Source organism: Trichomycterus rosablanca, chromosome 14 (assembly GCF_030014385.1).
Source record: "Trichomycterus rosablanca isolate fTriRos1 chromosome 14, fTriRos1.hap1, whole genome shotgun sequence".
Lineage (NCBI taxonomy): Eukaryota > Metazoa > Chordata > Actinopteri > Siluriformes > Trichomycteridae > Trichomycterus > Trichomycterus rosablanca.
The window spans coordinates 30,725,812-30,741,802 of NC_086001.1; the positions used below are offsets into that span (position 1 = coordinate 30,725,812).

At 33.8% G+C, this 15,991-nt stretch overlaps 1 non-coding gene across 1 annotated transcript; it reads right to left on the reverse strand.

Annotated features, from left to right (window-relative positions):
- Positions 1–15,679: 15,679 nt before the first annotated feature.
- On the reverse strand, positions 15,680–15,751 carry trnaq-cug (transfer RNA glutamine (anticodon CUG)). Its single transcript has one exon. It is a non-coding gene; the product is annotated as a tRNA-Gln (tRNA).
- Between the last annotated feature and the right edge of the window lie 240 nt (positions 15,752–15,991).

Here is a 15,991-nt window from a genome sequence, read left to right on the forward strand (position 1 = left end):
ACTGTAACTATAATAAACATTTAACTTTATATGTAGGTGTAGCCCCAAAACCATCACCATAAAACACTAGAACTGTAGAACTGTAACTATAATAAACGTTTAACCTTATATGTAGGTGTAGCCCCAAAACCATCACCATAAAACACTAGAACTGTAACTATAATAAATGTTTAACCTTATATGTAGGTGTCGCCCCAAAACCATCACCATAAAACACTAGAACTGTAGAACTGTAACTATAATAAATGTTTAACCTTATATGTAGGTGTAGCCCCAAAACCATCACCATAAAACACTAGAACACTAGAACTGTAACTATAATAAACGTTTAACCTTATATGTACGTGTCGCCCCAAAACCATCACCATAAAACACTAGAACTGTAACTATAGTAAACGTTTAACCTTATATGTACGTGTCGCCCCAAAACCATCACCATAAAACACTAGAACTGTAGAACTGTAACTATAATAAACATTTAACTTTATATGTAGGTGTAGCCCCAAAACCATCACCATAAAACACTAGAACTGTAGAACTGTAACTATAATAAACGTTTAACCTTATATGTAGGTGTAGCCCCAAAACCATCACCATAAAACACTAGAACTGTAACTATAATAAATGTTTAACCTTATATGTAGGTGTCGCCCCAAAACCATCACCATAAAACACTAGAACTGTAGAACTGTAACTATAATAAATGTTTAACCTTATATGTAGGTGTAGCCCCAAAACCATCACCATAAAACACTAGAACACTAGAACTGTAACTATAATAAACGTTTAACCTTATATGTACGTGTCGCCCCAAAACCATCACCATAAAACACTAGAACTGTAACTATAGTAAACGTTTAACCTTATATGTACGTGTCGCCCCAAAACCATCACCATAAACCACTAGAACTGTAGAACTGTAACTATAATAAACATTTAACTTTATATGTAGGTGTAGCCCCAAAACCATCACCATAAACCACTAGAACTGTAGAACTGTAACTATAATAAACATTTAACCTTATATGTAGGTGTAGCCCCAAAACCATCACCATCAAACACTAGAACTGTAGAACTGTAACTATAATAAACATTTAACTTTATATGTAGGTGTAGCCCCAAAACCATCACCATAAAACACTAGAACTGTAGAACTGTAACTATAATAAACGTTTAACCTTATATGTAGGTGTAGCCCCAAAACCATCACCATAAAACACTAGAACTGTAACTATAATAAATGTTTAACCTTATATGTAGGTGTCGCCCCAAAACCATCACCATAAAACACTAGAACTGTAGAACTGTAACTATAATAAATGTTTAACCTTATATGTAGGTGTCGCCCCAAAACCATCACCATAAAACACTAGAACACTAGAACTGTAACTATAATAAACGTTTAACCTTATATGTACGTGTCGCCCCAAAACCATCACCATAAAACACTAGAACTGTAGTACTGTAACTATAGTAAACGTTTAACCTTATATGTAGGTGTCGCCCCAAAACCATCACCATAAAACACTAGAACTGTAGAACTGTAACTATAATAAACGTTTAACCCTATATGTAGGTGTCGCCCCAAAACCATCACCATAAAACACTAGAACTGTAGAACTGTAACTATAATAAACGTTTAACCTTATATGTAGGTGTAGCCTCAAAACCATCACCATAAAACACTAGAACTGTAGAACTGTAACTATAATAAATGTTTAACCTTATATGTAGGTGTAGCCTCAAAACCATCACCAGAAAACACTAGAACTGTAGAACTGTAACTATAATAAACGTTTAACCTTATATGTAGGTGTAGCTCCAAATCCATCACCATAAAACACTAGAACTGTAACTATAATAAATGTTTAACTTTATATGTAGGTGTAGCCTCAAAACCATCACCATAAAACACTAGAACTGTAGAACTGTAACTATAATAAACGTTTAACCTTATATGTAGGTGTAGCCTCAAAACCATCACCATAAAACACTAGAACTGTAGAACTGTAACTATAATAAACGTTTAACCTTATATGTAGGTGTAGCCTCAAAACCATCACCATAAAACACTAGAACTGTTGTACTGTAACTATAATAAACGTTTAACCTTATATGTAGGTGTCGCCCCAAAACCATCACCATAAAACACTAGAACTGTAGAACTGTATCTATAATAAACGTTTAACCTTATATGTAGGTGTCGCCCCAAAACCATCACCATCAAACACTAGAACTGTAGAACTGTAACTACAATAAACGATTAACCTTATATGTAGGTGTAGCCCCAAAACCATTACGATAAAACACTAGAACTGTAGAACTGTAACTATAATAAACGTTTAACCTTATATGTAGGTGTTGCCTCAAAACCATCACCATAAAACACTAGAACACTAGAACTGTAACTATAATAAACGTTTAACCTTATATGTACGTGTCGCCCCACAACCATCACCATAAAACACTAGAACTGTAACTATAGTAAACGTTTAACCTTATATGTACGTGTCGCCCCAAAACCATCACCATAAAACACTAGAACTGTAACTATAGTAAACGTTTAACCTTATATGTAGGTGTCGCCCCAAAACCATCACCATAAAACACTAGAACTGTAGAACTGTAACTATAGTAAACGTTTAACCTCACATGTAGGTGTCGCCCCAAAACCATCACCATAAAACATTAAAACTGTTGAACTGTAACTATAATAAACGTGTAACTTCATATGTAGGTGTAGCCAAAAACCATCACCATTAAACACTAGAACTGTAGAACTGTAACTATAAAAACATTTAACTTTATATGTAGGTGTAGCCCAAAAACAATCACCATAAAACACTAGAACTGTAGAACTGTAACTATAATAAACGTTTAACCTCACATGTAGGTGTCGCCCCAAAACCATCACCATAAAACATTAAAACTGTTGAACTGTAACTATAATAAACGTTTAACTTCATATGTAGGTGTAGCCAAAAACCATCACCATAAAACATTAAAACTGTTGAACTGTAACTATAATTAACGTTTAACCTTATATGTAGGTGTAGCCAAAAACCATCACCATAAAACACTAGAACTGTAGAACTGTAACTATAATAAACATTTAACTTTATATGTAGGTGTAGCCCCAAAACCATCACCATAAACCACTAGAACTGTAGAACTGTAACTATAATAAACATTTAACTTTATATGTAGGTGTAGCCCCAAAACCATCACCATAAAACACTAGAACTGTAGAACTGTAACTATAATAAACGTTTAACCTTATATGTAGGTGTAGCCCCAAAACCATCACCATAAAACACTAGAACTGTAACTATAATAAATGTTTAACCTTATATGTAGGTGTCGCCCCAAAACCATCACCATAAAACACTAGAACTGTAGAACTGTAAGTATAATAAATGTTTAACCTTATATGTAGGTGTAGCCCCAAAACCATCACCATAAAACACTAGAACTGTAGAACTGTAACTCTAATAAACATTTAACTTTATATGTAAGTGTAGCCCCAAAACCATCACCATAAAACACTAGAACTGTAACTATAATAAATGTTTAACCTTATATGTAGGTGTCGCCCCAAAACCATCACCATAAAACACTAGAACTGTAGAACTGTAAGTATAATAAATGTTTAACCTTATATGTAGGTGTAGCCCCAAAACCATCACCATAAAACACTAGAACTGTAGAACTGTAACTCTAATAAACGTTTAACCTTATATGTAGGTGTAGCCCCAAAACCATCACCATAAAACACTAGAACTGTAACTATAATAAATGTTTAACCTTATATGTAGGTGTCGCCCCAAAACCATCACCATAAAACACTAGAACTGTTAAACTGTAACTATAATAAATGTTTAACCTTATATGTAGGTGTAGCCTCAAACCCATCACCATAAAACACTAGAACTGTAGAACTGTAACTATAATAAACGTTTAACCTTATATGTCGGTGTAGCCCCAAAACCATCACCATAAAACACTAGAACTGTAGAACTGTAACTATAATAAACATTTAACTTTATATGTAGGTGTAGCCCCAAAACCATCACCATAAAACACTAGAACTGTAGAACTGTAACTATAATAAACATTTAACTTTATATGTAGGTATAGCCCCAAAACCATCACCATAAAACACTAGAACTGTAGAACTGTAACTATAATAAATGTTTAACTTTATATGTAGGTGTAGCCCCAAAACCATCACCATAAAACACTAGAACTGTAGAACTGTAACTATAATAAACATTTAACTTTATATGTAGGTGTAGCCCCAAAACCATCACCATAAAACACTAGAACTTTAGAACTGTAACTATAATAAATGTTTAACCTTATATGTAGGTGTAGCCTCAAACCCATCACCATAAAACACTAGAACTGTAGAACTGTAACTATAATAAACGGTTAACCTTATATGTAGGTGTCGCCCCAAAACCATCACCATAAAACACTAGAACTGTAGAACTGTACCTATAATAAACGTTTAACCTTATATGTAGGTGTCGCCCCAAAACCATCACCACAAAACACTAGAACTGTAGAACTGTAACTATAATAAATGTTTAACCTTATATGTATGTGTAGCCTCAAAACCATCACCATAAAACACTAGAACTGTAGAACTGTAACTATAATAAACGTTTAACCTTATATGTAGGTGTAGCCTCAAAACCATCACCATAGAACACTAGAACTGTAGAACTGTAACTATAATAAACGTTTAACCTTATATGTAGGTGTTGCCTCAAAACCATCACCATAAAACACTAGAACACTAGAACTGTAACTATAATAAACGTTTAACCTTATATGTAGGTGTCGCCCCAAAACCATCACCATAAAACACTAGAACTTTAGAACTGTAACTATAATAAACGTTTAACCTTATATGTAGGTGTTGCCTCAAAACCATCACCATAAAACACTAGAACACTAGAACTGTAACTATAATAAACGTTTAACCTTATATGTACGTGTCGCCCCAAAACCATCACCATAAAACACTAGAACTGTAACTATAGTAAACGTTTAACCTTATATGTACGTGTCGCCCCAAAACCATCACCATAAAACACTAGAACTGTAACTATAGTAAACGTTTAACCTTATATGTACGTGTCGCCCCAAAACCATCACCATAAAACACTAGAACTGTAACTATAGTAAACGTTTAACCTTATATGTAGGTGTCGCCCCAAAACCATCACTATAAAACACTAGAACTGTAACTATAATAAACGTTTAACCTTATATGTAGGTGTCGCCCCAAAACCATCACCATAAAACACTAGAACTGTAGAACTGTAACTATAATAAACGTTTAACCTTATATGTAGGTGTCGCCCCAAAACCATCACCATAAAACACTAGAACTGTAACTATAATAAACGTTTAACTTCATATGTAGGTGTCGCCCCAAAACCATCACCATAAAACACTAGAACTTTAGAACTGTAACTATAATAAACATTTAACCTTATATGTAGGTGTCGCCCCAAAACCATCACCATAAAACTCTAGAACTGAAGAACTGTAACTATAGTAAACGTTTAACCTTATATGTACTGTAGGTGTCGCCCCAAAACCATCACCATAAAACACTAGAACTTTAGAACTGTAACTATAATAAACATTTAACCTTATATGCAGGTGTCGCCCCAAAACCATCACCATCAAACACTAGAACTGTAGAACTATAACTATAGTAAACGTTTAACCATATATGTAGGTGTAGCCCCAAAACCATCACCATAAAACACTAGAACTGTAACTATAATAAACGTTTAACATTATATGTAGGTGTAGCCCCAAAACCATCACCATCAAACACTAGAACTGTAGAACTGTAACTATAATAAACATTTAACCTTATATGTAGGTGTAGCCCCAAAACCATCACCATCAAACACTAGAACTGTAGAACTGTAACTATAATAAACATTTAACCTTATATGTAGGTGTAGCCCCAAAACCATCACCATAAAACACTAGAACTGTAGAACTGTAACTATAATAAACGTTTAATCTTATATGTAGGTGTAGCCCCAAAACCATCACCATAAAACACTAGAACTGTAGAACTGTAACTATTATAAACATTTAACCTTATATGTAGGTGTAGCCCCAAAACCATCACCATAAAACACTAGAACTGTAGAACTGTAACTATAATAAACGTTTAACCTCACATGTAGGTGTCGCCCCAAAACCATCACCATAAAACATTAAAACTGTTGAACTGTAACTATAATAAACGTGTAACTTCATATGTAGGTGTAGCCAAAAACCATCACCATAAAACATTAATACTGTTGAACTGTAACTATAATAAACGTTTAACTTCATATGTAGGTGTAGCCAAAAACCATCACCATAAAACACTAGAACTGTAGAACTGTAACTATAATAAACATTTAACTTTATATGTAGGTGTAGCCCCAAAACCATTACCATAAAACACTAGAACTGTAGAACTGTAACTATAATAAACATTTAACTTTATATGTAGGTGTAGCCCCAAAACCATCACCATAAAACACTAGAACTGTAGAACTGTAACTATAGTAAACGTTTAACCTTATATGTAGGTGTCGCCCCAAAACCATCACCATAAAACACTAGAACTGTAGAACTGTAACTATAATAAATGTTTAACCTTATATGTAGGTGTAGCCCCAAAACCATCACCATAAACCACTAGAACTGTAGAACTGTAACTCTAATAAACATTTAACTTTATATGTAGGTGTAGCCTCAAAACCATCACCATAAAACACTAAAACTGTTGAACTGTAACTATAATAAAAGTTTAACTTCATATGTAGGTGTAGCCAAAAACCATCACCATAAAACACTAGAACTGTAGAACTGTAACTATTATAAACATTTAACTTTATATGTAGGTGTAGCCCAAAAACCATCACCATAAAACACTAGAACTGTAGAACTGTAACTATAATAAACGTTTAACCTCACATGTAGGTGTCGCCCCAAAACCATCACCATAAAACATTAAAACTGTTGAACTGTAACTATAATAAAAGTTTAACTTCATATGTAGGTGTAGCCAAAAACCATCACCATAAAACACTAGAACTGTAGAACTGTAACTATTATAAACATTTAACTTTATATGTAGGTGTAGCCCAAAAACCATCACCATAAAACACTACAACTGTAGAACTGTAACTATAATAAACGTTTAACCTCACATGTAGGTGTCGCCCCAAAACCATCACCATAAAACACTAAAACTGTTGAACTGTAACTATAATAAAAGTTTAACTTCATATGTAGGTGTAGCCAAAAACCATCACCATTAAACACTAGAACTGTAGAACTGTAACTATTATAAACATTTAACTTTATATGTAGGTGTAGCCCAAAAACCATCACCATAAAACACTAGAACTGTAGAACTGTAACTATAATAAACGTTTAACCTCACATGTAGGTGTCGCCCCAAAACCATCACCATAAAACATTAAAACTGTTGAACTGTAACTATAATAAACGTGTAACTTCATATGTAGGTGTAGCCAAAAACCATCACCATAAAATATTAAAACTGTTGAACTGTAACTATAATAAACGTTTAACTTCATATGTAGGTGTAGCCAAAAACCATCACCATAAAACACTAGAACTGTAGAACTGTAACTATAATAAACATTTAACTTTATATGTAGGTGTAGCCCCAAAACCATCACCATAAAACACTAGAACTGTAGAACTGTAACTATAATAAATGTTTAACCTTATATGTAGGTGTAGCCCCAAAACCATCACCATAAACCACTAGAACTGTAGAACTGTAACTCTAATAAACATTTAACTTTATATGTAAGTGTAGCCCCAAAACCATCACCATAAAACACTAGAACTTTAGAACTGTAACTATAACAAATGTTTAACCTTATATGTCGGTGTAGCCCCAAAACCATCACCATCAAACACTAGAACTGTAGAACTGTAACTATAATAAACGTTTAACCTTATATGTCGGTGTAGCCCCAAAACCATCACCATAAAACACTAGAACTGTAGAACTGTAACTATAATAAACATTTAACTTTATATGTAGGTGTAGCCCCAAAACCATCAGCATAAAACACTAGCATTGTAGAACTGTAACTATAATAAACATTTAATTTTATATGTAGGTGTAGCCCCAAAACCATCACCATAAAACACTAGAACTGTAGAACTGTAACTATAATAAACATTTAACTTTATATGTAGGTGTAGCCCCAAAACCATCACCATAAAACACTAGAACTGTAGAACTGTAACTATAATAAACATTTAACTTTACATGTAGGTGTAGCCCCAAAACCATCACCATAAAACACTAGAACTGTTGTACTGTAACTATAATAAACGTTTAACCCTATATGTAGGTGTCGCCCCAAAACCATCACCATAAAACACTAGAACTGTAGAACTGTAACTATAATAAACGTTTAACCTTATATGTAGGTGTAGCCTCAAAACCATCACCATAAAACACTAGAACTGTAGAACTGTAACTATAATAAATGTTTAACCTTATATGTAGGTGTAGCCTCAAAACCATCACCATAAAACACTAGAACTGTAGAACTGTAACTATAATAAACGTTTAACCTTATATGTAGGTGTAGCTCCAAATCCATCACCATAAAATACTAGAACTGTTGTACTGTAACTATAATAAACGTTTAACCCTATATGTAGGTGTCGCCCCAAAACCATCACCATAAAACACTAGAACTGTAGAACTGTAACTATAATAAACGTTTAACCTTATATGTAGGTGTAGCCTCAAAACCATCACCATAAAACACTAGAACTGTAGAACTGTAACTATAATAAATGTTTAACCTTATATGTAGGTGCAGCCTCAAAACCATCACCATAAAACACTAGAACTGTAGAACTGTAACTATAATAAACGTTTAACCTTATATGTAGGTGTAGCTCCAAATCCATCACCATAAAACACTAGAACTGTAGAACTGTAACTATAATAAACGTTTAACCTTATATGTAGGTGTAGCCTCAAAACCATCACCATAAAACACTAGAACTGTAACTATAATAAATGTTTAACTTTATGTGTAGCCTCAAAACCATCACCATAAAACACTAGAACTGTAGAACTGTAACTATAATAAACGTTTAACCTTATATGTAGGTGTAGCCTCAAAACCATCACCATAAAACACTAGAACTGTAGAACTGTAACTCTAATAAACATTTAACTTTATATGTAAGTGTAGCCCCAAAACCATCACCATAAAACACTAGAACTTTAGAACTGTAACTATAACAAATGTTTAACCTTATATGTCGGTGTAGCCCCAAAACCATCACCATCAAACACTAGAACTGTAGAACTGTAACTATAATAAACGTTTAACCTTATATGTCGGTGTAGCCCCAAAACCATCACCATAAAACACTAGAACTGTAGAACTGTAACTATAATAAACATTTAACTTTATATGTAGGTGTAGCCTCAAAACCATCACCATAAAACACTAGAACTGTAGAACTGTAACTATAATAAACATTTAACTTTATATGTAGGTGTCGCCCCAAAACCATCACCATAAAACACTAGAACTGTAGAACTGTAACTATAATAAACGTTTAACCTTATATGTAGGTGTAGCCTCAAAACCATCACCATAAAACACTAGAACTGTAGAACTGTAACTATAATAAATGTTTAACCTTATATGTAGGTGTAGCCTCAAAACCATCACCATAAAACACTAGAACTGTAGAACTGTAACTATAATAAACGTTTAACCTTATATGTAGGTGTAGCTCCAAATCCATCACCATAAAACACTAGAACTGTAGAACTGTAACTATAATAAACGTTTAACCTTATATGTAGGTGTAGCCTCAAAACCATCACCATAAAACACTAGAACTGTAACTATAATAAATGTTTAACTTTATGTGTAGCCTCAAAACCATCACCATAAAACACTAGAACTGTAGAACTGTAACTATAATAAACGTTTAACCTTATATGTAGGTGTAGCCTCAAAACCATCACCATAAAACACTAGAACTGTAGAACTGTAACTATAATAAACGTTTAACCTTATATGTAGGTGTAGCCTCAAAACCATCACCATAAAACACTAGAACTGTTGTACTGTAACTATAATAAACGTTTAACCTTATATGTAGGTGTCGCCCCAAAACCATCACCATGAAACACTAGAACTGTACCTATAATAAACGTTTAACCTTATATGTAGGTGTCGCCCCAAAACCATCACCATAAAACACTAGAACTGTAGAACTGTAACTATAATAAATGTTTAACCTTATATGTAGGTGTAGCCCCAAAACCATCACCATGAAACACTAGAACTGTAGAACTGTAACTATAATAAATGTTTAACTTTATATGTAGGTGTAGACTCAAAACCATCACCATAAAACACTAGAACTGTAGAACTGTAACTATAATAAACGTTTAACCTTATATGTAGGTGTAGCCTCAAAACCATCACCATAAAACACTAGAACTGTACAACTGTAACTATAATAAACATTTAACCTTATATGTAGGTGTAGCCCCAAAACCATCACCATAAAACACTAGAAATGTAGAACTGTACCTATAATAAACGTTTAACCTTATATGTAGGTGTCGCCCCTAAACCATCACCATAAAACACTAGAACTGTAGAACTGTAACTATAATAAATGTTTAACCTTATATGTAGGTGTAGCCTCAAAACCATCACCATAAAACACTAGAACTGTAGAACTGTAACTATAATAAACGTTTAACCTTATATGTAGGTGTAGCCTCAAAACCATCACCATAAAACACTAGAAATGTAGAACTGTACCTATAATAAACGTTTAACCTTATATGTAGGTGTCGCCCCTAAACCATCACCATAAAACACTAGAAATGTAGAACTGTACCTATAATAAACGTTTAACCTTATATGTAGGTGTCGCCCCTAAACCATCACCATAAAACACTAGAAATGTAGAACTGTACCTATAATAAATGTTTAACCTTATATGTAGGTGTAGCCTCAAAACCATCACCATAAAACACTAGAACTGTAGAACTGTAACTATAATAAACGTTTAACCTTATATGTAGGTGTAGCCTCAAAACCATCACCATAAAACACTAGAACTGTAGAACTGTAACTATAATAAACATTTAACCTTATATGTAGGTGTCGCCCCAAAACCATCACCATAAAACACTAGAAATGTAGAACTGTACCTATAATAAACGTTTAACCTTATATGTAGGTGTCGCCCCTAAACCATCACCATAAAACACTAGAACTGTAGAACTGTAACTATAATAAATGTTTAACCTTATATGTAGGTGTAGCCTCAAAACCATCACCATAAAACACTAGAACTGTAGAACTGTAACTATAATAAACGTTTAACCTTATATGTAGGTGTAGCCTCAAAACCATTACCTTAAGACACTAGAACTGTGGAACTGTAACTATAATAAACGTTTAACCTTATATGTAGGTGTAGCCTCAAAACCATCACCATAGAACACTAGAACTGTAGAACTGTAACCATAATAAACGTTTAACCTTATATGTAGGTGTCGCCCCAAAACCATCACCAAAAAACAATAGAACTGTAGAACTGTAACTATAATAAACGTTTAACCTTATATGTAGGTGTCGCCCCAAAACCATCACCATAAAACACTAGAACTGTAACTATAGTAAACGTTTAACCTTATATGCAGGTGTCGCCCCAAAACCATCACCATAAAATACTAGAACTGTAGAACTGTAACTATAATAAATGTTTAACCTTATATGTAGGTGTCGCCCAAAAACCATCACCATAAAACAATAGAACTGTAACTATAATAAACGTTTAACCTTATATGTAGGTGTCGCCCCAAAACCATCACCATAAAACACTAGAACTGTAACTATAGTAAACGTTTAACCTTATATGCAGGTGTCGTCCCAAAACCATCACCATGAAAAACTAGAACTGTAGAACTCTAACTATAATAAACGTTTAACCTTATATGTAGGTGTCGCCCCAAAACCATCACCATAAAACAATAGAACTGTAACTATAATAAACGTTTAACCTTATATGTAGGTGTTGCCCCAAAACCATCACCATAAAACACTAGAACTGTAGAACTGTAACTATAATATACACTTAACCTTATATGTAGGTGTCGCCCCAAAACCATCACCATAAAACACTAGAACTGTAGAACTGTAACTATATTAAACGTTTAACCTTATATGTAGGTGTCGCCCCAAAACCATCACCATAAAACACTAGAACTGTAGAACTGTACCTATAATAAACGTTTAACCTTATATGTAGGTGTCGCCCCAAAACCATCACCATAAAACACTAGAACTGTAGAACTGTAACTATAATAAACGTTTAACCTTATATGTAGGTGTAGCCAAAAACCATCACCATAAAACACTAGAACTGTAGAACTGTAACTATAATAAACATTTAACTTTATATGTAGGTGTAGCCTCAAAACCATCACCATAAAACACTAGAACTGTAGAACTGTAACTATAATAAACGTTTAACCTTATATGTAGGTGTAGCCAAAAACCATCACCATAAAACACTAGAACTGTAACTATAATAAACGTTTAACCTTATATGTAGGTGTAGCCAAAAACCATCACCATAAAACACTAGAACTGTAGAACTGTAACTATAATAAACATTTAACTTTATATGTAGGTGTAGCCCCAAAACCATCACCATAAAACACTAGAACTGTAGAACTGTAACTATAATAAACATTTAACTTTATATGTAGGTGTAGCCCCAAAACCATCACCATAAAACACTAGAACTGTAGAACTGTAACTATAATAAATGTTTAACCTTATATGTAGGTTTAGCCCCAAAACCATCACCATCAAACACTAGAACTGTAGAACTGTTAACTATAATAAACGTTTAACCTTATATGTAGGTGTCGCCCCAAAACCATCACCATAAAACACTAGCACTGTATTTATAATAAACGTTTAACCCTATATGTAGGTGTCGCCCCAAAACCATCACCATAAAACACTAGAACTGTAGAACTGTAACTATAGTAAACGTTTAACCTTATATGTAGGTGTAGCCCCAAAACCATCACCATCAAACACTAGAACTGTAGAACTGTACCTATAATAAACGTTTAACCTTATATGTAGGTGTCGCCCCAAAACCATCACCATAAAACACTAGAACTGTAGAACTGTAACTATAATAAACGCTTTACCTTATATGTAGGTGTAGCCTCAAAACCATCACCATAAAACACTAGAACTGTAGAACTGTAACTATAATAAACGTTTAACCTTATATGTAGGTGTAGCCAAAAACCATCACCATAAAACACTAGAACTGTAGAACTGTAACTATAATAAACATTTAACTTTATATGTAGGTGTAGCCCCAAAACCATCACCATAAAACACTAGAACTGTAGAACTGTAACTATAATAAACATTTAACTTTATATGTAGGTGTAGCCCCAAAACCATCACCATAAAACACTAGAACTGTAGAACTGTAACTATAATAAATGTTTAACCTTATATGTAGGTTTAGCCCCAAAACCATCACCATCAAACACTAGAACTGTAGAACTGTTAACTATAATAAACGTTTAACCTTATATGTAGGTGTCGCCCCAAAACCATCACCATAAAACACTAGCACTGTATTTATAATAAACGTTTAACCCTATATGTAGGTGTCGCCCCAAAACCATCACCATAAAACACTAGAACTGTAGAACTGTAACTATAGTAAACGTTTAACCTTATATGTAGGTGTAGCCCCAAAACCATCACCATCAAACACTAGAACTGTAGAACTGGTAACTATAATAAACGTTTAACCTTATATGTAGGTGTAGCCTCAAAACCATCACCATAAACCACTAGAACTGTATTTATAATAAACGTTTAACCCTATATGTAGGTGTCGCCCCAAAACCATCACCATTAAACACTAGAACTGTAGAATTGTAACTATAATAAACGTTTAACCTTATATGTAGGTGTAGCCTCAAAACCATCACCATAAAACACTAGAACTGTAGAACTGTAACTATAATAAATGTTTAACCTTATATGTAGGTGTAGCCTCAAACCCATCACCATAAAACACTAGAACTGTAGTACTGTAACTATAATAAACGTTTAACCTCATTGGAAATCATTCCAGGATGTTGTTGAAAATTTTTTTTTTGCAACTATCGAGCGCCAAACTTCATCAAGCTGGGTGACAACCTTCTTCAAGCTTACAAAGTGATGAAGTGCAACGTCACTGAAAATTCATTTCTTGCATTTCTTCCCTAATCTTGGTGCAGTAAGTGATGAGCATGGCGAATGCTTTTACCAAGACATTGCCACAATGGAAAAATGTTACCAAGGCCACTGGAATCCGTCAGTGCTGTCTGACTATTGCTGGACACTAATACGAGATGCACCAGATGTTGAGTAGAAACGAAAATCAGCAGCAAAACACTTTTAGCTCAGTTGAACTAATGACACGTATAAGATTTAAATGTGTTATAATCAGTAAAGTTAATCTCATGTTTCTGAAAGTTTCTATGTGATACAGACAATCAGAAACTACATTTGTGTTCAGATCAAATGGGTCTGTCACAATCACCAAAAAAATTCAAGGTAACAGAACTTTGGCAAAAAATTGTTGTCCAGTGTAATTTAATAATAATGTCACAAATCTGTACCCAAGCAACAAGCTGTAATTTATCTAGCACCACTTGATGGGAACGATCTCTGTACAACATTTTGAACTTCACTTTAAAAGTCAGTTCAGTGTGTTTTACTGTAGTAAGAATAGCTCCACATGTTTTATATGTAGTGTTTATGGTATTTAAGCTGGATGGATAGATGGAAGTTAACATGTTAAAACTTCAGACTTTACTTTTACATCTCAGATTTTTTACACTTACGTGATTGATATAATTCTGAGGTAATTTAGAAGTTTTAGGCAGTAAATAAAAGTAATTTTAGTTAAACATTGCCACCCAAGTATAAAAAAAACAAACTATTCCACTGTTGGAAAACTGCACTGAGGTAAGTTTAGGACCCAGTTGGCCGGTAGTTGGCGCTGTAAACAATGATTTGCCTTTTGGTATTACAATTGGGCATAGAACAGTCACATGTGGAACACTATTCTCTACTCAGTATTGATAACAGTGTTTTTACCTAAATAAAATCAGCTTCCACCAAGATTTGAACTCCGATGACTGGTTTCAAAGTCCAGAGTGCTAACCATTACACCATGGAATCACACAGAGAGGTCCTACTTAAGCCCAAAAGTTAATAATTAGTCATGTAAGAGCAAGTTGGCTGTTAGATGGCGCTGTAAACAATAATTAGCGATTATATTTTGGGATGGAGCAGTCACATGTGGAACACTATAACACTACTAGTGCTATTATGATATTCAAGCTGGATGAATGGATGGAAATTAACATGTCATTTAAGGTGACTCTAAACTAGCACAAGCAATTGTGATGCTCTGTTGTACTGCACATGTGCTGAATGCTACTATCCTGAAACTGCTAATGTTTCTCAATCTTGGACCTCACACTGGGCCCCAAATAAAAGCAGTAAGGTCCCACCGAGATTTGAACTCGGATAACTGGATTCAGAGTCCAGAGTGCTAACCATTACACCATGGAACCCTGACGCCACAAAAACTAAACGTAATGATTAGCCATTTGCTGAGTAAATAAAGCAAAAATACACAACTTCAGATTTTACTTTTACATCTCAAGTGATTTAAACTTACGTGATTGATATAATTGACTGAAATCAATTGACAAAACTGAGGTAATTTAGAAGTTTTAAACACTAAATAAAAGTAATTTTAGTTAAACATTGCCACCCAGGTATCAAAATCACAACAAAACGTTCCACTGTTG